The sequence below is a fragment of the Ammospiza nelsoni genome, chromosome 13 (genome assembly GCF_027579445.1).
Source record: "Ammospiza nelsoni isolate bAmmNel1 chromosome 13, bAmmNel1.pri, whole genome shotgun sequence".
Classification (NCBI taxonomy): domain Eukaryota; kingdom Metazoa; phylum Chordata; class Aves; order Passeriformes; family Passerellidae; genus Ammospiza; species Ammospiza nelsoni.
In genome coordinates this window covers 9,180,018-9,203,136 of record NC_080645.1, presented here as the reverse complement: position 1 = coordinate 9,203,136, position 23,119 = coordinate 9,180,018, and the positions used below count along the sequence as shown (strand labels likewise).

Sequence of the window (23,119 nt, the reverse complement as noted above, 5' to 3'; positions counted from 1 at the left end):
AGTTGACATATACAAGGGTTTTTGGCAGAAGGTGATATAAGCATATTAATTTATAATGATTATTTGGTTTATATTTCAAATGAAGCAGTAAGTAATACATGAAGATTGCTTTCTGGTTTCCATAGCCCAAGTCCATTTTTAGCAATCACACAGGCTAATTTGGAATAGACCATGTAGCAGCTTTGCCCCAGGCTGTAAAAGCAATTATTTCAGAAGTGCTGTAAAGCACATTGTTTGTTGTTTGAAAGAACTCAAATTGTTTACAAGGCTTTTAAACAAAGTTCTTGGAAATAAATATTTGCAAATACTTTGTGATACACAATATTAACACGCTTTTCTATATAATAAGGTAATGCAGATATGATAAATACATTCTAATTATGAACTACATTTGTGAGCCTACCAATTCCCACTGAAATCACAAGAATTAGATGACTCTAGAAGCATAAAACTCTGGATTCCAAATCATTAATTTTAAGTAGTTAGAAAAGGGGCCAAGGCATAACTGATAACTGGCTGAAGGGTTAGTGTGAAGAATTCTTTTAAAAGGTATTTTATGTTCTGTTAATTTTATGTATTAAATGCCACTTCAGGAGGTTTGGGAGTTTAGCAGCACCAACTGGTTTTCATTGAATTAGAAGAGAATCCTCTCATTGCAGCAGCAATGTAAATCCAAGGAGTAGATGAGGAGATACCTTGCTTTTAATTCTTTGAGTAAGCCGCTGTCATGATAAATTATAGGGAAGAAACCCTGGAGCTGTGTCTTTTCTTTTTTTTCAACACCTAAAACTTCAGAAAGAAGCCAACTAGGTCATAGAGAGCCACAACACAGTATCTCAGTGTTAGGCAGATTATATGCAAGTAGGTTAAGTGATTCCATATATTCAGCAGCGTCTCTACTGACCACATACAATGGTTCACACGTGCCTACATTGGAATAATTATACAGTTGCAACATTATTCAGATCCAGAATGTCCAGGAAATGTACATGGAAACACCTATGGAACTTCTCATGAAAAAGCAACCTGTTACATTTTGTGATGTTTACAACCAAATACCTGACCTAAAGACTGGCAGAACACTGAGGCCATGACAGGCCAAGTACAGGAAACTTATTGGAAATGTTTATTAAATTTATACCTTGACCTATCAGATATGTCACAGTAGGTTGTGTCATTCAGATTTCATTGTGTCACATCATGCCTGTCAAATTATAATGGTGCTTGACTGGCAAAACTGCATCTAGAACCAAATTTGATTTTATCTTACCTATTTGGGGATTGTGAAAAGCACAGCAGATTATATGTCCTTTAAAGTGTTTTAACTTTCACCACAAACTTGTTCACTTGCTGTTCATCTGAAAAAAAGAATATTCACAAGTGAGGGCCTTGTGTCATACAGGCACGCAGTAAATTGAGACCGGACAAAATGATAAAGTTCAGGTAACAAATGAGCTGTGTTTACATGAGTGTCTGAGGATCAAACCTGATTGGAATATGATGCTGAAAGTTGTGAGCTTTACAGCTCAAGCATTAAAGCAGCAGGACAGGTTCCCCAGGACACATTGAAGTCATAGCACCACACAGCCACATTTATCTGACAGCATTGCTTCATGTTTAAGTTATCAACATAATTTTTTTAAAACAAAGATGTGTCAATGCCTAATGATTTTATTTGTATTTTTATGCATCAAACAATGAGTCTGACGTCCATAGGATCACTGCCATATTGACTGAAATAGGACCTGAGTCTGCCTTATCTTGATCTTATTTTCAAGGCAGTTAAGACATCTGTATTTTCACACCACTAAAATAAAAGCTTTCAGAATTTCTGAGAAGGAAATTATTAAAAAAACAAAACACATTGTACAGTCTAATTGAAATCAACTTGCAACCTAATCTAATGCTGGCATGTTTCATGTTGTGCTGCCAGGCTTTAAAGCTGGGGAATCATTCAAACCACAGAAGATTTCCTGCTTCAAAACCTTTTTGCCACCAAAATGGGTCATTTTGGCAGGTATGCTTTTTGAGCAATCTGAAGAGAGTTTACCAAAATGGAAATGCCTGTTAGAGAGTGATACCAAAATTACCTCAATTGCATACAGAGGTTTGAGCCCTGAAACAAGGACTGAATGCAATGCTCCACATTGCTGTTATGGATGTCCTTTGTTTGAAAAGAGAAAGTGGCTGCCTGTTCAAATCTCACACACAGGCATGTACACACATTTTGTATGTCACCAAGTAAACCCCAGGGTTCTCAGTTAAATAAAGTTCAACACTGAAATCTAATAAAAAAGGTGAACATATCCCAAATAGCAGCCACATGATGGTGGAAATTGTTGCTGTCTCTTAAGATCCGCAAGTAATTAATGTCTTTTAAATGAAAAATATTCAAAGAGAAAGCATTTTCCTTGCAAATGAACACCTATTACACAACGTGTTAAAAGAACCAGATTCAGCTCTTGCCCTTCTAAACATCCAAAATGTATAAGGCAAAACAGGAATGCAGTCCATGCACATCCTAAAATTGTGCAAGAAATATACTAATTTATGTTATTTTTATAATGGCTTATTTTTCTGTATTTTGCCTCATTTGTAGTTGTTTTACCATTATCTAAGAGAAAGTCATGTTTCCAAAATTATCTAATCGACACCGAGAACTAAGGTTGTTCAGAAGTGTCTTTTTCATGACATTGCCACATCTCCATTGGAAAACAGGAAAACACAATAGATGTACTCATGGGCTGAAAATAAATGCTTGAGGAAAAAAATTAAATGGTGAGTGTCATTCAATTTGGCACTCAAAGTACTTTTCACTCCTTCTAGGAGGCTGTCCTTGTCAAAAGATAATGAAGAAAGTGAATGATACCCCTTTTTCTGTCTCTAAATACTTCGCTCCTAGGAATATTTTCCCACTATTTCTACACTGAATACTGTTTTGTGTTATAGGTAGAGGAAATGAAGAAACCTACTTTAAGAATAAAATATTGCTTAATAGGAGTAAATGTGACTCATCCTGATAGAGAAAAAATTTTTAAGTATTCAGAGTGAATTACAGGTAATCCTATTTTTAAATTAAGTCTCTTACTACTTACAAATACCTGATTAAACACTAATGCCTAGCACTTGCTCTTCCTTCTTAAATTCAGACATCTACTTCATTTACATGCAATATTTTAAATGCATTTATTTAATACAATGCCTACCTCTGTACTACAAATTGCTTTTACTTGTCATGAATTCTAATGCTCATTTTTTATTCTGCTTTGAAATATCCAGCTACCCTTGGCTTTCTTTTCTCTCAGGCTTTGATATATTGGAATCATTTCCCCAGGCAGCAATCAGTGTTGATAAAAGAGTTTGAAACTCAATTCACAAACACATAGCATATTTGTGGGTAAGAGAACTAGTACTTTATTTCCACTGTGTATCAAAACAAACGTGGGAATACTGCTTCCAATAGAACTGAATTCACACAGCAAGGAAGACATACTGTGGATTTCACAAGTGGTGCTGATTTACAGCATTTAGGGGGTTATTTTCTTTCTAGAGATAAAGTTCTATATGTGCAACTAACAGCAACACATCACCTTCAATCACAGAAGCATACAATGATGGCATTCACCTTAGTGGTGTTCCTTCTGCTCTTTCTCTGCCTTTCTTCCCCCCTCTGCATTTGCCCAGCATTTTCTGCCCCCCTAAACACCCACAGAGGCACCACTGGTATTGCTGGGGGGCTCAGCTGTACCCTGTGTTAGAGTGGCTCCAGAACCCTCTGGAACCAGCCCTGTCCCACATGGAGCAGCCCCAGCTGCTCCACAGAGATCCCACAGCAAACCTGAGAGGGACAGCTGGGACCCACAGCACCCTCAAGATCATTTGGCACCTGGCAGCCCCCCTCTCAGCCACATAACACCATTGTAACATCAGCCAGGACTGCCATAACACTCCCAGAATCACTCCTTCCTTTCACAAATAACAGAAAACCCAACCAGCCCCTCAAAAATGCTAATCAAAGTTGAATTTCCCTTTCTCTCAGCAATAGTAATTACTAGTGAAAAGAGCTGTTTTACCCAAGTGCATCTGTGTTCTGTATTTCAACAGCATTTCACATGTGCTGTAAACCAATCTGTCTTATCCAGAGTCTTCCAAAACAACAGATGAAAACAGTAATACATTAAATTACAGAATTCTGTTGGTTTTTTCCAAGAAACTTCTGGGATGAACACAGTGCAAAGCAGACTGCTAATCTGATATAAAAGATGGGTAAAATCAGCAGATGGGATGAAGTCTTTGACCATGTCAGTCTGTCTTACAGCCATAGTGATGCCTCCATATACCTGAACCATTCCAGAGAATATATTGTAAATATACCACAGAAAGCCCTCCAAAGATAAACTAAATAAAATCCCTCAGACAAGAGCAGCACAGTCTGCCTGGGTCTGGAAAATGCTCTGGCCCTGTGAATGCCCCTTTGGTAGGAGCACAGCCAGCATCCTGCCCAGAGCTGGGCCACAGGGGCTTCCTGGAGAAAGGGAAAGTATTCAGGGTGGTTGGAAGGACAGCTGCCATGAGAGAGGGATCTGGGCTATACTCAACGCTCTGGAGTCACAATGAACCTGTAATTCTTTGCTCCCCTGCTTTCCTTTGGGTACATTTTCATTTGTAGAAATGATTGGAGACCCAAAAGCTGCTAGTAATAGGAACTGTACTTTAGAGTCTTGTGCTGTAGGTATGTCCATACTGACACACATCATTTCAGAGGCACACATTCCTCCCAAACTTTTAGACCTATGAATAGCAGCAGAACAGCCCAGTTAAAGAAGCTCTCCAGTTTTCCCACGTTCTTATCAACAGGAAGCTTGATAAGCCTTTCCAATCACCTTACCAGGAAGATACAAATATGAGTCAATATTGCAAGGGGATGGACCCCTGTTCTCAGCTCTTTCTTTTTAAAGTTTCAGCATATGCAAATAAGGTAGAACCAGTAAACTTTGAAGAAGTTACCAACACAATCATAAGCTAAACCTCAATGCCTCTGAGATCTATTCCGTATATGTGTCTCCCAGCACAGACATTTCACATCCTGGCCAGCCTGGGAGATGAGGTCAACATTCCTAAGAGTCAGGTAAATGCCAGTGGAACCTTTCAGAGGCACATCAGATTGGAACACACACCAATAGCAATCACACTTATAAACCTCACTCAATTACAGGCCTTTCAGGTCAGGATGAAAAACATGCCTGCCCTAAAGAAATGCATTTAGGCTTTCTCATTTCTGAGTGGTGAAAGAATTATGTCAGCCATCCATTATTGATCTCCTCAGGAAAGACAGCGTAAAACAAAGCAGCTCTGAAGATACTGCTGCAACAGGGTTGTGCTGACTTGCCACCTTCATTTAATGATATTTTTACCTTAGAAAGAGTTCATCTTTTAGGAATACAGAAACATACATCCAAAACATATCTTTAACTGAATAGCAATTAATCCTAATTTTTAATATAAGCATTCAGGACATATCTAAAAACAAATTGTAAGGCAAACTTTCTGTACAGGACTAGTGGTTGATGTGAAATAGTATAGGAACATTCCCCTTCTGCAGCCTCCTGGGACACAAAAATCAAACTTCACAAGATAACTGTGCACAGCAAGAGACATTAAAGCATTTCTAGCAAATCATTAGTAAAACTTTCCTGCCTATTTGCAGGGAAAACAATAAAAATGTTATTATATCACACTTTCCTAGGAGCCTCTCCCTCCCATCCTTCCAGCTTTTACTTAATTTTTGCTCCTGTTAAATAAAACTTATTTCTCACCTCAGAAGACATCTCACCCAGGAAAATAAATTGAAATCTTTCTACCAATTACCAACACCTTCTAAATCTCTGGAGAAATTTTGCACGGCAATTAGCAACCTTCTGGGCAAATGTGCTGTAGCAGGAGAGGACTACCACCATCCTCCCTCCCAAGCTTCTTCAAATACCTCAGCTTTAATCTGCTGAGCCACCCTTTTGATGGGATTCACTTACAAATCGTTAGCACAAATGGGCAACACCTGGATCCTTGTGGGGGTTTGGGGGTGGTGTCTTCACCAAGCATTTACTTAACAAGCTGCAGGTGGAACTTTGGGGGTGGGGTTGTTAAAAAGTTCTCTGCTAAACTGTGAAATTCAGAATATCAATGTATTTTTTTTTCTTCTCTCACCTCTTCTTATTTTCTCATCTTTTTTTTCTTTTTTTTTTTTTTTTGAAAAGGCCAGTTTTATTGTCACATATGGGATAGATGGGGTTAGACTTAGCAATAATTACTGGCAACAATATCTTTTTCAAGGGAAGTGACTACCACTGTGCTTGTAAAATTTAGTAAGGTTAAGGTCAACAAAGCACCTTCTGACAGGGATTTTTGGAATATGTCAGCAAAACAGAAAAGAAAATTAAATTACTATTTATGAACAAGTAGCAAAATATGTACACTGGCAACATTTTAACTGCATTCTGTCCTTTCCAATATATGTTCTCTTTTTTCGTGGCAGATTTTCCTCAAAATTGTATGCTGTGCTGGTCTTGGAGTTAGGCAATTATAATGGGGGTTTGGAGGATTTTTTGGGTTTTTTCACTTGTATCTGACCATCGAAAGAAAAATAAAGGGAAAAAGCTTTCTACTAAGGAAATTATAACCTAGATATATTAGCTGTTAAATAAGTCATATTTTAATAAAATATTTTTCAGCAGCATACAAAGAATAATTTGCTTCCTAGCAAATAAAAGGGAATATAAGCAAAATAAATCCAAAGAACCAAAATGTAAATCCTCTTTCTACTTTCATATACTCTAAATCTACAAAAGTCACTAGATTACTAATCTAAATCTATGGTAACTGGTTATTTGTTATGAATAAGCTCAGAATACTATTACAGTTCTACAAAAGCCTTCTCCTCTGGTCTCTGGTGAATTAAGGTATTCTATAGACTACCAAAATGCTCAGGATGTTTAAATCATCATCACATCATAGTTACTAATAGTGTGAAACCTTGAATTTGAGGGTCAAATTCAGAGTAAATTTGCCTCAATGAGTTCAAAGGCTCATACACATTGTGTTGTCTTTTTTTTCCTCTAAAAAATCTCTACCTTGGAAGATATACAATGACATGCCTTTTGGTATTTTAAATTATCTCAAAAATAAAATAACTAAGAAAATCTCTGAAAAATAAAATTTGTTTACTAAGTTTTGAATGGAACATTAAAAAGCTCAGTAATGAAACATAGCAAAATTATGTATTTACTCATAACATTGTAATCACATGCTTAAAATTATCCAGCTAGTAAAATCATCTGTTTCCTACCATCTGGCCTGTGTGCAAAGAAATAAAAAATATTAAAGACAAAGATTTACAATTTCAGCCATAAACAAGAGCTTGCACAGGATAAAGTTGAGTATTCTTATATTTAAGCCTTTGTATTTTTTTGATTTAAGAGAAGCTGGTCCAGTCAAGTACATGTAAATTGCCCTAGAAATGAAGAAATCAAAGAAATGTCTATCATGGATAAAACACAGGGACAAAACAGAATTATTCCATTTAAGCTGCCTCAGATACTGGAACTAGGGCAGCAGAGCCACTCTTGCATTAGTGGAAATTTTCTGTATGAGATTCTCTGACATGAACAGGTCCTTGTGGAATAAGAATATTAAAATGTCTAAAAAAATATTTTACTAATGTAGAGGTGTCAAAAACTCCCCAAGCCTGAATAATTCCTCCCTGGAAATCTGAGCTCTGATTAAATGTCAACAAGTCAACAAGATGAAAGCAATTACAGCCTTCCTTTGCTTTCCACTAAAGATCAAACTCAAAGCTGCCCAGGAGTGTTTGTTGCATATGGTGTCTGTTACAGTGTGGCATCTTTCAAAAGGTTTTCTGAACATGAAATAGGTAAGTTTGAAAGCAAAAGGGAAAATAAGCAATGCTCTTATGCTGAAACCAGCAAACAAACACTCATTGAGAACCCTCCTTGCTATAATCTGCCATATCTATTCTTCTATTCACAGTAATTCAACAGGCCACAAACATGCTGTCCATAGCACAAGTAGATTCATAAACCTCTGCTTGTAAAACCCCAAGCTCAGAAAGGACCAGTCCAGTGCTACCCTGGTAAAGAGGAAATCTGGTCAAATCACACCCTGTGTCACCTATATTGACACAACCTCCAGTATTCTCAGGGTGACAGCCTTAGGGCTCTTCTCATTTTTAATCAGAATTTCTGTTTCTCACCACCAGACTTTTTCTTTCAACTGCTTAACTCCTTGCACTGAAAAGAGATCTATAAATTCCATTTCAGAAAAAATCTGTTCCAAACTGTTCTCCTCCAGCACTATTTCTCACATTATGTTCTCACACACACAAAAATCTTTTCTGACCCCTCTCTCTCTTTTCCCGTCTCAAAAAATATATAAGCAGCCTTCAGCTTCCCTAGTGTCCCTTCCATGGTCACTGGTAACCAGGGAAACCAGATGCTATGGTAACTCAGGGATGACAAATCATTCCTTAAACTCCAAACTATATGTAAAGTCCTCATCTCTTTCTTCTCTAGGTGATGAAGTGGCAACAAAAATAGTGGCAGCAAATCTCCATCTTTACTCATTCAGTCTTTTGTAAATTTGTATTTTCTCCATGTATCCCTTCCAGTTTTTTAAGTGCCCTGCTATTTTTAGAGCCATTTCATGCTCAGTCCAGTTTGTTCTAAATTAGACCTGAGTGCTCTCATCAAAGCTTTATAATTGCATTTTTAATTTCTTTTTTTTTAATGTCTGAAGTTATTCCAGTTCAAAGTATATGGATGCTCTTTTCAACTAGAGAGGAAAAAAAACTTCCTTGGTTAGTTTTTGAGCCTCCAACTACCAATAATAATTAAGATTTCTGTCTCAACAGTGAGTTTATGCAGAGTCCCTGATGTTTAACCAAAGATTAATTTTGTTGTCTTCCTTGGGTAAGGACATAACCATTCTCTCTCTCTCTCTTTCAAATATCTAACTCTCATTTTCATGAAATGTGAACATACCCAACCTCTATGACTTTCACCCATGCCAAATTTGTTTAAAATTTGTCAACAAGTTCAAATGTTATATAGGAGGCACATACCAAGGGTAGGGTCACAAGGATGCCACTTTTTAGGACAACTTGAAATGAAAAAATCATAACTAAAAATTTCTAGATTATCAGTGTTCCACAAATGCTTACTCATTCTTGAGGAAAAAAGTCAGTTCCATCTTCCAGAGCCTTCCATACTTTTATAAGAAATTTTCTAGCACAGTTGATATTAAGTTCATTTTAAAAAATTAAGTTAATGCTAGCAAGAATGATTATGCATTAACCATGCATACATCATAGAAAGTACAATTTTACATTCTACTCCCATTGTACTCTGTGGAAATATGGTGAGCTCAGTAGAAATGGTAGATGAAAAAATTCCAAAGCAGCCAGTAAACACAGAAGACATCAATTTCTCTTGCTTCCACCTCTGTGTTCTGGGTTATATGTTCTAAATTACAGGGGAGACAAATAATGGAAAGCTCTGGTTTAAAGTATCATTTACATGAGGACCTTTTCTCTTTGCTCATACCTTAGTGTCTCTGCCTCCTGGAGTAATTCACCTTGGCTCATTTGCTGGCTGACTCAGATCCTCTGGTCACTCTAAAAATAACAGTATTACCCTGGACAGTCCAAAGGCAAGCCCAGTCCAAGAAGAAGAGATACCACATTGATTTTATAAGATGTGTTTGGGTTTAAGTTACTGTCTCCAACAGGCAGCACATGACCCTACAGTGAAGAAGCTGTTCAGGTCCCAGTCAGCCCAGTCTTGGAATCTGATGACAGAGAAAATTAGTTCCAGAAGATTGAAGAAAGACACAGCTCCCCTCTGTCTGGCACTTCCTTGTTTCTCAGACCTCTGCTACAGTTTCCATCTTTGCTAAACAGAACTGTAGCGTTTGCTGTCTAGGTAAAAAACTCCACTGCCTTTTTAATTTTAATTTGCTGTTCAGTGTGACAAATTAAAGAATCATAATACTTGCCATAAAAAGAAGCAAATAGAAAATTTCCCAGCAACAGATTCTGTTGAAATCCACAGTGATTCAGTAGGACAGCTTTTCTCTCAGTAACTACTGAAAAAAAAAGCAGCTGATTACTGAGAAAATAATCAGTTAAGCTAGAACCCCTATATTGGTGTCTCCTCCTCTTATTAAGTGCAATGAGAGAGTCAATATCCAAGCATCCCACAAACACTGCATGATAAATCTTCCTTTCAGCCTTTGGACAGACAATACAGTGCCCACAGAAAGCTGATTTATAAAGTGTGCTGCTACTCCACTTGAGACACTAAGCATCCAATTCCAGAAGTTCTGAGCATATAAAAAGTTTACTTGAAGCCACTTTCAGCATCTAAGAAAACCTCCAGAGCACCAAACTTCCTGTGCCACATAATTGATAGCCCAGAACCAAAGGAAGTAAAACCAGTGTCTTTATGTACTTAGAGTTTCCTCATTTCCAACAAACAGCACATCTTCAGTGAACAAGTCCCTTCTGAAGTTTTAGACAAGGCATACATTTCTTTCTCTTTTTCCCCTGCTTGGCATGCTATATATAAACATCCTAAAATGAGTATTTATTTTCCTTTGTAGATCACCATATCTATCCAACAGTGTTGAGAAACCATTCAGAACTAAAGAGACTATATATAATAATAAGCAGTAGGTTGAAGAACAGAAAACATTTTGGTTCCAGATTTTCAACAGTTTTCAGAAAAACAGATGTGGGAGATCAAGCAGACAAGGCATTGTGTGCTTGTGCACCCTCTCAATAATTCTAATACATATAAGATGATAATAACACCAATTTATAAGTGTCAGCAAACAGCTTTTAGTTTGCAGAATAAGTAAAGTGTCTGATATAGAGGAAGGGGCATTGGCAATGTCATCTGATTCACAAGACACAAGGAAAAAGCTGAAGCTATGACTCTTGCTACCTTAAAAAAGCCATTATGGAAGTACCAGCCTTGCTCCTGGATGTCTTCCCCAGGCAAGGCAGACCAATATTTTTAGTTAAAACATGACTAGCCTTCATATTTATCCCCTCTTCTTCCCTCCTCTTTCACTGGATTTTTTTTTAACTGATTCAGATAAAGGAAACTGGTTTCCAAGACACATGAAATTAAAAATTAAGATTTACAATCACATTGAGGAAACAGTCCCATATTCACAACATAGCTCTGGAACCACTAATGCTGACAATAGAAAACAATGCATAGGGGAGGGACACAGATTCGCAGAGGGTGAGGATTTGTCCCTCTGAAAGATTCAAAGCATGGGATCAAAGCACTATTTCAATTCTCAGAATGGGACTTGAGCAGTGCTGAAACATCCAGGGATCTCTATGGAGAAACGCTATTAAATACAGAAACTTCTTGGAGAAAGGGAAATATTTCAAGCAAAAAGGTGGACTTGCATAATTTCAGCTCAGTGTTGATTCTGTAAGTAGAAAGTGGAAAAGGAAAAAAGTGCCTACTTTCTAACACATTGTCTATTTAGTGAAAGTTTCCAATGTTATTTTGCCATTTTAGTATCACTGAACTTAAAAGTAAGCAATAAAGAAAAATCTTTCTGTACCATATATTTGAAAAGACACCACTTTGCATTGTTATTCCAGCTACCCACATGAAATACATTCTTTTCTGGTGTCCATATGTAAAGGAAAACTCTATAACTTTCAGCACCAGCAGGCAATTCAGAAATACAGGATATTTTACTTTGCACAGTTTATAAATGTTAGTAGTTTGCAGTATTTCAGATCAAAACTTCAAAGAGCTAAGGAAGGAATGAGGATGGTACCTTTGCATTATTTTTATGATCAAGCTTTTGTGTATTGTAAGGTACATTGTTGAATTTATTTTGTAGTCAAAGTTTCTATCACTTAGTAAGACTGATTAACCTGGCCTCCCCATTCCTCAAAAAACAAACTCATGCAAATTAAATTAGTTTTTAGAGAAAGAAAAAAAGGAACCAAAAAAAGAACTAAACTCTGCTCTTTAACAGTTACACATAAAAATGGAGCACATTATGAAAAATACACTGTGTGCTGTTAAGATACCAAAGTATCCTGCAGCATATAAAGAATTTCAGTTGGAAAGGAGAAATCTTTTCTTTCCTGTGATATCATCTAAATCTCTTTGAAAGAGCTGCTGCCTATAGAGAGTTGGCACATGATCAATAGAGGTGGGGAAACCTCATGATCTCCTTCAGCATCCTGCAGGCAGTTGAACAAGTTCTACCTCCTGCAGGACCAGAGCACTGATCCAGTGCATATCATTTAACTCCCCCACAGAATATAATTTCTTTCCAATTGCTTCCTATAAACATTAAGAAAAAGTAGGTTCAGTATCCATCCCTTTGGCCTACTTTCCATTTAATATTGGACGTGTTTGAAAACCAGAAGTATAGCTGTTAGTATTAAAAGGAATGCTCCCTGTTTCTTACATGGGTCTGTCTCCAGACTGGTTGAAGAAATTAATGTTAAATCTGAAAGTAGCCTCTGCAGAACTTAACAATTGTGTGAATACTCAATTTTGTGTAATTAGCTAAGCGGGAAGTAACTCACTTTGGATTGTGGAAAACTATGTTTTGGCAACACTCACAGAAAGGAGCTCATGAAGAGGCTCTTTTTCCAGAACTTGTTCACAAATTCATTTCTAGGATTTAAGAATATTCTTTCACCAATAATGTCTTACAAACTCCCTGATTAACAAAAGTAAGAACTGAAGATTAGCCCTCCCCTTTGCTTATTTGATGGACAGTTCTGTGGCACCCAAGTGAAAGGCAGAGCCTCCTTCTCTTGAGTTCTCAGAGCAGTTCCAGGGCACAGGAAGGGCTGAGACACAGCCTGGGGCAGTTTAGGACACGGTGCCTGCCAGCCCCACTGAGGGGTTTAGCAGTGACCAGGTGTCATTGTCACTGTGCTCCACTGAGCCTCAGAGACTGAAACTCAGAAACTACTGTGCAAAAGGGCATCTCAGAAAAGGTATGATTAAATTTTTTTAATGAACTACTCAGCGAAAAAAGGATTGCAGAAAATGAATATGGAAAAGGAGTCTGTTCATGAGCTGCTGTATGTAAAGGTTCAAAAATAAAGAGAAAGATCCACAGCCTCCAGAATTCCTCCTTGCTCAGCCAGTCAAGATGAATTATTACACCTGCATACAGCAGAGGAGAAAACAGAAAGTAAAATTACTTCATTGATTTTGTTCTGCTGTATGTAAATAACCTTATTGTGAGATCTGCCCTTTCCAGGAGAAAAAAAGTTTTGTTTAATTTGCCAGTTAACTTTTTTTCTAAATCTGATTTTCATAGTTCACAACTTCTCTACTGAGGATTCAGTAAACAGTAGCACAATTAACTGGAATTATATTTACTTCCTAATCTATTTCATAGATATTTCAAAGACCTTTTAAAGTTTCTTAATAAATTTTTTGTTTCACTAATATGGTGATTTAGAAAATGAAATTCTCTTAAGAGATTTCAAGCATATCCAATATTTCTATTTTCTCACCACAACTGTTAATAAAGGCATCATTTTATGAATATATTTTAAGTGAACAGAGCTCTAAACTCTTAAACATGTTGCATATGTCTCAATTATAAAACAAATATTGTTTTGAAAGTAAAATAATCTATACACCACTAATTTGAGGAAAGGAAGCACAGTCTATAAATCTATGGATCAGTTCATTTTTAAGCCAAAATCAGCCAGTGTTAGTGAATGGCTGGGAATATCCATGTGGACAGTCACTGGAGGGCAGAAGTAATAACCAGCCTGTCAGTCATCTTAACAAGCTTCAACCAATATTGATTTTGGGGGTAGATGAATACAGTATAATATGCACGCGTTTAGAAATGTTAATAAAAATGTGATCTATTGCACTTTTCTCACTAAATACAAAAGGCCAAAAATAACCTAAATAATTCTAAGAAAATTGTTTGCTTGGCAAATCCATCTGCAAGGGATGTGGAAATAAATCAAGGGTTCCTTGATGTGACATGGCATATTTGAACTAACAGATCAAATAGAAACACCAGCTACAATTCAAACAGTTACAACTCAGACTCATTAGAGGCAAGAAAAGCAAATTAGATAAAAAAATATAATCTTACTTAGGTCATCTTTCAAAACCAACTGAAAAGTTAGAGAAGTACATTCTCAGTGCTCATGAGTCTAAGTGATGGATTTAATATGAAATATATAACTTTGCCATATTCTTCATATCTACAGCTAGTCAAAGTAGAAGGATTTTTTTATGTGCCTCAAAATAATCTCAAAGCACTGCAAGCTCCCCTAATAATCATATTGTATTTATATGCTAAATAAACAAGCCAGACAAAATTCCAAGTAGAATTCTGTGCTCTGCCTATTATAAATGAGAAAAACATACAAGGACTGTGCATCACTAATTCTGACCACGCAACTTAAATACAGCTTAAACACTATACAAGACCCACACCTCATATCATGTCATGACTCCAGACCAGCCAATGAGCTACTGTTGTCTTTGAATATCTTATTTGTTTAAAAATCAGTTTGATTTGGTAAATTTCTATTTCCAGAAGTAAAGTTGCCTTTAACAAATGGTAGTACTGAGTCAATAGATACTAATAATTTACAATTAGACTAATCACTTTAACAGGTATCTTCACAATGCAGCTGTAAAATTTAGCAAAAATAACCATTATATTTGAATTATAGGTAGGAGGTCAACTTCTGAACTGAACCCACAGTATTCTACAGGCTGTAGAAAAAACAGGTGGGTAAATAACAAATATTGAAATATGCTACAAGGAAGACTCAACGCAAAAATTACTACATATAAAGATTATAATGCCATGCTACTGTAAAATAATCCATTAATCTGTTGTGAAGCAAAACATGTAAGCATGTATCAATACCTTTGACTTTTACAGACCACCAACTTCCACAGATACATCAAGAACTCTGTATTTTACTGCTTGTATTTCAAATTTTCAAGTGCTTTCACAGTACAGGATATCATTTAAAACAGGAAAATACAGAAAAGTATATATCAATTAAAAATAATGAGACATAAATAAAACAATGGCATATTCTGCAACCCAACACAGTAAAACCAAAGCAGCAAAACTTCACAGAAGTGCAGAGCAGAATTCAGGGAACTGAATTACAAATAACATTCAACATTATTAGCTAAAATCTCATAACAAGCCTGTCATTAAGAGCAGTCCATGTCTCTAGCCCTACTGCTTTGAAACTAAGGACTTTTTCATGCAGCATGCTGTACAAACTTTTTCCTTAAGTAACGTTTTCCACATGGCCTCTCCCCAGGCAACAAAGCAGGAAATGCAGGCAGATGAGCAAAGTATTTACAGAAAGCAAGCAAGGACTTACTCACAAGCAGATGTCTGTCACTTGTAGCAGTGTACTAAATGAGGATCTGAGGAATAAGCAAATTCCTAAAGACATCTAAATGGTGGGAAAATGATAAACCCTCATGTGAGAACTAAATTCTTGAACTGAACTCATGAGGACAAAAGTACAAGCATGTAAAGGATGCTCTGAGGTCACTGAGCAGGACGAGCATGTGCTCTTCACTTACACTTCAAAACAGCGTTGTCATTTTCTTGGAATATTTCATAAAAGGTGACAACTTTGAGCACAGCAGTCTGAGAATTAAACTGAGGTCACAAAAACCTGGCCAGTTAATAGCAACCCCAAAGCAGTCTGTTCTTTATAGGACAGCAGCTTCAAATAAATGAGACATATAAATATTTAATGACAATCCTTACTTTTGCATAAATAAATGTAGCTCTTGGCCATGTGCAGAAGCCTGTTCTTCCACAAGTTAAAAGAATCCCAACATTAAGAAAACAGAGATGAATTCACATATAAAAGGAAAATCACAAAACTAATTTAGTTATGTATTTATTGCATAATTAGGGGGTTATGCTATATACTCTGAATTGCCTGTTTAATAGAATCAATTTCAAAACTTCCATGTAAAGACAGAAGGAATAATGGTCAAACTCATAAAAAGTCTTGCAACAAGGGGGTCTGTAACAGATTACATTTTCACACACAAAATAATCCTGATTTTCTGTCTTTAAACAGCTATATTATCTAATTAAGCAAAATTGCATTTGTATGTGAAAAAGAGAAAATATTGAAAAACTTCACAGTAACATATTTCTCCATTTTGCATGTAAAGATTTTAAAGAGCAAGGGAGTTATTGCATTGTATACAAGATAGGTAGAATTATATTGAAAAGCTTTTAGAGTTAGCTCAGTTATGTATCATTCTTCCAGAGATGTTTGACTTGCATGGAGTAAGGGACAAAATTAAAAGTTTTAAAAATATAAGCTCTATCAGGGCATTTATTATGTAAGCATCACATTCTAAAACTCTGAAAATAGAACCCTCAGCTCATGAGACTTTCCCACTGAAAACATGAAAGAAGCCTGGTGTGACTGACAGAACAGACATCCCTGTGCACAGGGCCCTGCCCAGGAGGGACTGCACGAACCCCAGCAGGAGCCTCCCACTCCCTGTGCATCAGGCACTGCAAACTGATGGCCAAAGGCTCCTGCATTTCAGCACTGGACAAAACAATCTTCATGCATGCAGCAAATATATGCAAATACTGTACAAAGACATAAATCTTCCTTTAAGGATGAAAATTGTTGTCATCTTATTTCAAAAGTTCCATACCTTCTTAGAGACTTCTCACAGGCAGCTCATCCCAGCACTAACTCTTTTTTCATCACAGCCAACAAACTCTAACTCTCCTCACCCAGCTAACCCCCTCTTTGTAGCACTAATCTTCTCATTGGACACAGCTGTGGCCTGTTAAGAGCAGGCCTGTTCCTAATCTTTGGTGATTAGCACAGCTGCAACTCCTCAGGGGTGAGATTGCCTTCTGCACTATTCTCTTACATTCTATCCCTCCACAGAAAATTAATTATATAAATGCATTCAGCATTTTTTTAAAGTATGTATCTCCCTTGCACCAAACACAATAGATTTAGTGCATTTCATAAAAAGTAGATCCTGGTACATATACTCAGATAATAATATATCTGCTAAAAAGTGTACATCAATTATTTCCTTGGTTGAATTCTAGCAGAATAGCTGAAATCCACCACATGTTACTAAGGTAGTCAAAGTAATTGTCAAGACACAGCAGAAAGGTCATTGTTAAAAAAGACTATCTTACAGTAACATTCAGAGGCAGCTATTTCTTCCAAAAGACATAGACACTGTGACAAAATCAGAGTTTTTTCTCCTGTGACAACCTTCAGTTTCTTCATTCCTTTGAATATTGTTCCTGGTTATGTTTGTAAGAGTCCCTAAATCTCAATTTAACTGCTGTTATTGATTCTTAAGGGCTGAAACACAAGTCTAAACAGAGTTTTTGCCAGCTCCTTAAGTGTCTTTTATATAAAGCATTAAGGACATTGATATATTTGTTTTCTCTTTCGGAGAAGTACAGATAACTCTATCATTCTATACATCACCTTCATTGATTGGTTTATTTCTAAAAATATGTGACAATTTACCTGCAGGACACTTGTTCCTAACTCATTAAGAGCGATCAGTAAACCCTGTGGTGTTCATTAGGAAGAAACTTCTGTACACAGCAGCAAAAAAATATTTCCTTCAGCAACAGTGCTTCAGCGTTTTAAGGTGGCTGTAAGGTCAAGGAAATAGATAACAAATACATTGAATGTAATCTCTATTGTCTCTCCTTATTCTGAGGTCATCCTGGAGGCCTAATTGTTTGATTCATGCATGTGGGTTAGACTACTACCACCCTTTTTCCCAGTTTTTAATAATATTTATTTTCTGGGAGTTCATAAATTCTGAAATTTAGCAGAGAAGGTTTCTGGTGAAGTAATGAACCAAAATATGACAAAACATCAATCAAAGGAGCATGTGGCTTCTGACCCTTTCTGGGTCTTGGTTTTATGACTTTCATATCTTTGAAGTTATGAAAAGGAGACAAGATATGACAGGTACTGTGCTTGGAGAAGTCACTTAGTCAATTTAATTCCAGCCACCTGTGAGCAACACCACAGAACTACTTCAGCAAATTTGAAGGTGTTCAGCTCCCTGTCTTTCACAGTAGTAACACATAAGCACCATAATAGCTTGCAGGTATATTTGGCTGACTTTCTTTCATTCCACTGATGAAGTGGAGGAATTAAATAAAACTGCAACATTACCTTTCAATGTGGTAATCCATTAAAAAAAAAAACAGAGATAGCCTTCAGAAGATCAGGAAACATATAAATGCAATGCAAAAGGTAGTTGTATGAAGTCTTAGAATAGAACCATGGTCAGTTAATTCTGTATGAAGAAATGAAAGAAAATTAATCCTAATACATATCACAGGTGAGATCCTCATGTAGGAAATTTTAGCAAAATTAGAATCTTTTGCTCCATTTTAGTTGTTCTAGAAAAGGAATACAGATTAAAACTTTGGTTATTTCCAGTTTTAGAGCTGGTGAGGCTTAGGTGCCAAGAAATTACAGTTTCTCAGGGCTTTTTATGAAAATCTGGATATTTCAACAGTCCAAAAGATAGGAAAAAAATCTCATTTTAATATGTTTTTAGTTTTATCAAGTAGGAGATTTTTAATTTGTCTTTGAACAAGCCATATTGGATCTTTCTGAAGTCAGTGAAGGTACTTCAATTTTCAGCAGAAACTGAATCAGTGCCTTAGGGAAATAAGATTGCCATATTGTTCCTGTGGGAAAGGGAGAAGGTTTGAAGAGTTGTTTGTGAACAGAAACAAAGTTAAAGTTACAAATAATTTGAAAGAAAACAGGAAAAGGAACTGAGGCAGCCTGTTGGAAAGTTAAATTGCTGCTGTAGGGGTGGCACCCTGCTACAATTTCATGTAAAAATTGATAGACTGAATTACAGAGCAGTATGTGTAAACCGTGATGTTTTCATACTTTTTTCCCATTTAAAATATTCATTCTCAGTACAGCAAAGATAACAATAGGAGTCTACATATTTCAAAAAGCAGAGTTCTGGAAGTTTGTGGTACATTAGTTGAGGGTAAAGCCAGAAGGCAAGAAAAAAGGATGAAGAGTAAGCGTGGGTCTTTCTGTGCCAATTTTCTCTTCTGCCTGAGGCTGCCACTTTGGTAATAACCTGAGTTTCTAACACCTTATATTACACAGGAGGCTCAAGATTCTGAAAAGTTATGTACAATAAAAATCTGAGAAATGTGCAGAGGCTAACAGTATCTGTTAAATCTTTAGACTCAGCTTTGTTAAATTTAGGCTTTGTGGTAGGAATAAGTTAGTTGCAATGCTATCATTCAGAGGCAGACGAATGAGATTTGACTTTTAAAGGGAGGGGAGCATAGGTGTTTGTGGAGGAAACAAGCTCAAGCCTCTGAGCAGACCAACATTTGGAGCATCCACCCATATTTTAACTCTCTCAACAGAGAGGTTTTGAACCCTTCATGAATCATACACAGACTGGAGATAAATAGGTAGCATATGAGGAATTTGAGTGTTACAAATTTATACACCTTCTAAACAATTTTCATAGGGCCAGCTTCCCATCAAAGGCAGCAAAATAGAAAACATTCTCAGGAGCTTCAGCTGTGTGTCAGTACTTTCTTTAATTCGGGGGGTTTTTTAGGCACTTTACAAATCCAAAACAAAAGCTAGTACCTCTGCACTTAGCTCACTGACAAATCTATTAACATGGCAGATGCTCTCCTTGCATCAAACATCAGAGGTTTTTCACGCTTAGTGGGCAGAGTCTTTTCTCATTGTTAAACAGATCTTCCTGAAGAAGATCAAAGCACAAAGGGAATGCGATGGGGAGCAAGACCCAGGAGTTCTAATCCATTTATATCATCCTGTCTTTCAATATTGTGAGCAAATCCCCCTAAAATGAATGCAGCTTATAGAGGAGGTTAATCCTGATCTGTGAGATTACAAAGTTGGAACAGGCAGGTTCACATAAAGGATAACAAGAGGATGGGTGTCAAGTCTGTTCCTTACCAAACAGACCAAAGGAAAAAAATGGAACAGGAAACCCTGCTTGCTCCTTGGTGCTACTGTGAATGCCTACTCTGGGAAATTTCAATTCTGAGAACATCACAAAATATTATGCAAAATGGTTTTTTTTGTAATAGGAGAAAAGGAACACAAACCTACATATATCCATATTGACTTATGCAATATTTGTCCATACAACATTGTGTTTGATTTAATTACATTTCCATTTTTAAAACTGATTTTCTATATGGGTATTCTATATGTTTGTTTACTTACAGGTGTAAGTGGACAGAATAACATATAGGCTATTTTTAGCTTTCAATAAGGCCAACAAAAAATTCTTTTGAACTCAAAGTCACTTGAACTCCATAAGGAGCAAATCACTCTCGATCTTATGAGAAATGGATAGATTGTAGATTCACAGAAAGGATTTAGCTTTCCTCTGGTGATACTCCTACAATCACCACTAAATAAAAACATCCACTGTGTTTACTACCTATGTTGTTATGTAAATGAGATCTCCAAAATTCTGGGATGTGATTAGTCTAATTAGAGCAATGACAAACCATGTTGCATTCAAACACAATCTCACTAGGACAACTGCTGTCAATACCCCATCACACGTCTACTTAATTTTTGTGTGTTACTTGGAGAATAGCAACATTCCAAAGTTAGGAATTCCATAGCACACAGCCAGATTATTCATACAGAAGGTGCTAGACCTGTTGAAATGTACCAAGATGTCTCCTGAAAACCAGATTAAGAACTAATATGTGATCTCAGCAAACCAGAAATTAGTAGCAAATCATGCATTTTTATGTATGATTTTGCATCCACATCAAAATGTGGGTTTCATATTTATAAAGCATTTTCAGAAACAGTGGTCCTAAAGCTGAATGCAGAATACAGTAGGAAACTGCTAGGGGCAGTATTATAGGGTTTAATAATTCCAGAGATAATCATGGATTCAGTACAGGCTTTGCAGTGCTTTTATAGATAGTATTGTGTAAAATATACAGTTGGGAGGAGATAAAATTTGGACCCTGTAGGCAGAAGTTCAGTGGGGAATTTTCTATTCAGTGATACTGAGGCTGAATTGGTCTGGTTTCATCATAAACCCTCACTCTGCAGCCTGATGTGCATGGATCAGCCAGAAAAAAAACCAACATCCTTGTTCTCAGTGAACATTCATAGGTAAAGCTGAAGGGAGGTAGAGTTGAGGTAAAGTTGAAGGCAACTTCCCATGATCCAAAAGTAATAAATGGCCATTTTCTCCCAGCTGAAATGCAAAAGAAGGGGCAGGGAGAGAACTTGAGTATGTAGAGGTCAAGCACTGGAAGAATTTATAATTATTATTTTTAAACATTCCCGTACCAACTATTTTCCTCCTTCTCAAGGTATTAGAGATGAGTACACAAGGATACAAACAAAGCTTGTGCTTAGGCATCTATATTTTCTTCTAGGTCAGATTAAGCTAATGTAATAAAGTAATGGAAAACCACTGATGGATCTTGGCTGAAGACATGGATGTCAAAGTTTCTTTAGATAACAGAAACACTGTTTGACAGAGAAAGGTATTTGTTAGTGACTTTCCATCTACTACAAAGCACCTTGAGTTGTCTTGGCACAGTGACTTGCCATATGGAGTGATGTGTGACCTGTGTTAATTTTGTTCCTATCAAGATATTTTGTTCAATTTCCACAGAGATGTTGTGATGGAAATTATTGGCTACATATGTCAGCAGGAATATGTGAAAATTTGCAGACTTTTAAGTATATTTAGAATGGATCATAATTCCATAACAAACTCCCTACAATACTTTACCATTATTAACCCCCATTACAAAAAAAAAATCAACAACAATAATATTGCTTCATTTCCCAGTAATGAGGCAATAAACTAAGCTGTCCTTCTACAATTTTTTCCTAATGTAAAATATTTGAATATTCAGTTGCAACTGTTACATTAAGCCTTAACAGCAGTAAATTTCCTTGATGAAACTCTTCCCCTATACTTCAAGCAACAACTGTTCTTGAGACAGCAACAACTATTCTAAAGGAAAGCTTCAGCCAGCCCTTGTTTGTGTCTCTGTAATGGACAAAGTTGTTTTCTTCATTGTTCTGACTGCTGACTTGCAAAAGAATCTTTAGACCATAACCATATTTTCTCTGAATGCAATCCAGCTGTTTATACTCAGTAGCATTGGTGGTTCTTTAACTATTTTGTTCCCAAACTCAGACATCTGGGAGATATTCTATTGAGTTGTCAAATTATCAGCTGTCAGTTCATGAACTTCAGATTATCATAGATCATTTCAAATCAACATCTGCATCAGTTCTGCAACAGACTAATAAACCAAATTTGTTTGTTTGTTTCAGCACCCACTCATTTTGATTACCAATGTTACCATATTTACTTTATTTTAAATATACTTTGTACTTTCACTAGTCTTTACTTTCCAGTAGAGTTCAAAGGCTGTTATCAAAAATGTCCTTACACAATAACTTTTAACAGTACTGCTAGCATGCCTTTAAGTTATTATTAAAGACTAACAGGTATATAGCTAAATGGAATAAGAAAAAAAGGACATATGTATTGCAGCAATTTCTAAAAAAAAGAAATTCCAAAGTACTTGGTTATATCCTACTCAGTTGCTTGTCTCAGTGCAAGTCCAGGGTCAAAATCTGACCAAGCAGAAAATTATTGAAGCAAGATATTTGATTATGACTATAAGACTTTTCTTTTGAACAGGCTTTGTATTAATCCTTTTTCTAGCCCACTGGGGTGACCATGGGAATATTAAGGGAGTTATTTGAACGTGAGTTTGATCTGGTCTGAAACATCCTCATTAGTGCTGATGATGCTCATGTTGTAGAAAACCCATTTCACTTTAAAAACAGCAGCTAAAATATGCAAGGCTGAGAGGCAGAAAAAATTGAAATAAACTTTTTGCTCACATAAATTGTAATAATAGTGAAGTCAGTAAAAGTGCTGGAACTCTTTCTGAGCTTTTTTGTACATTAGGTAAT

The 23,119-nt window shown here is 36.5% G+C and overlaps 1 long non-coding RNA gene across 2 annotated transcripts in view; it reads right to left on the bottom strand.

Moving 5' to 3' along the window:
* The window catches only part of LOC132079184 (uncharacterized), a 117,555-nt gene extending 100,729 nt beyond the window's left edge, over positions 1-16,826 (bottom strand). Inside the window, exons 1-2 of one of the 2 annotated variants that reach the window (XR_009419360.1) lie at positions 16,776-16,826; positions 1,271-1,358 (exon numbers count right to left, since the gene is read on the bottom strand). This is a non-coding gene — a long non-coding RNA (uncharacterized LOC132079184). The remainder of the gene's footprint in view (positions 1-1,270; positions 1,359-16,775) is intronic. The other variant, XR_009419361.1, reaches the window with a different exon arrangement.
* Between the last annotated feature and the right edge of the window lie 6,293 nt (positions 16,827-23,119).